The sequence below is a fragment of the Myotis brandtii genome, unplaced genomic scaffold (genome assembly GCF_000412655.1).
Source record: "Myotis brandtii unplaced genomic scaffold, ASM41265v1 scaffold521, whole genome shotgun sequence".
Classification (NCBI taxonomy): Eukaryota; Metazoa; Chordata; class Mammalia; order Chiroptera; family Vespertilionidae; genus Myotis; species Myotis brandtii.
Genome location: NW_005369870.1, coordinates 218,802 through 219,478, shown reverse-complemented (window position 1 = coordinate 219,478; position 677 = coordinate 218,802).

The window sequence follows — 677 nt, the reverse complement described above, 5'->3', positions numbered from 1 at the left end:
GCCTCCGTACCTCTGCACTTTACTTCCGCAGCTCCTCTGAGTCTCAGTGTGCTTTTCTCTTTCCTTCTAGTTGTAGAATTTCCACTCAGCCAGCCTTCCTGTGGTTCTGGATGATGTCTGTTTTGTCTTTTAGTTGTATTTTTGAAGTGGTTGTGCGAGGCAGCAATTTCCGGTGTTTACCTATGCCGCCATCTTGGTTTCTCCACAAAGCACTTTTAAAATTCAATGTTAAGAAAACAAACCAAAGAACTTGTAGCATATATGAATAACCCATGGACAGAGCCAATAGGGTGGTGAAGGTCTGGGGCAGGGGACTAGAGTGGTCTGGAAGGGGTCAATGGCGGGAAAGGGGACATATGTAATACTTTCAACAATAAAGATTTAATTTAAAAAAAAAGAAAAAGTAAACAAACCACCCAAATAAATAGTGGGAAAAGATCTGAACAGATACCGCACCAAAGATATAGAGATGGATGATAAGCATAAGTTGTTCAATATTTTACACCATTAGAGAATCAAAACAAAAACAGCAACATGATATCACTGCATAGCTATTAGAATGGCTAAAATCCAAAGCACTGACAACACTGAAAGCTGATGAGGAATGTGAAGCAATAGGAACTCTTATTTATTGCTGGTAGGAATGCAAAATGGTACAGCCTCTTTGAAACACAGTA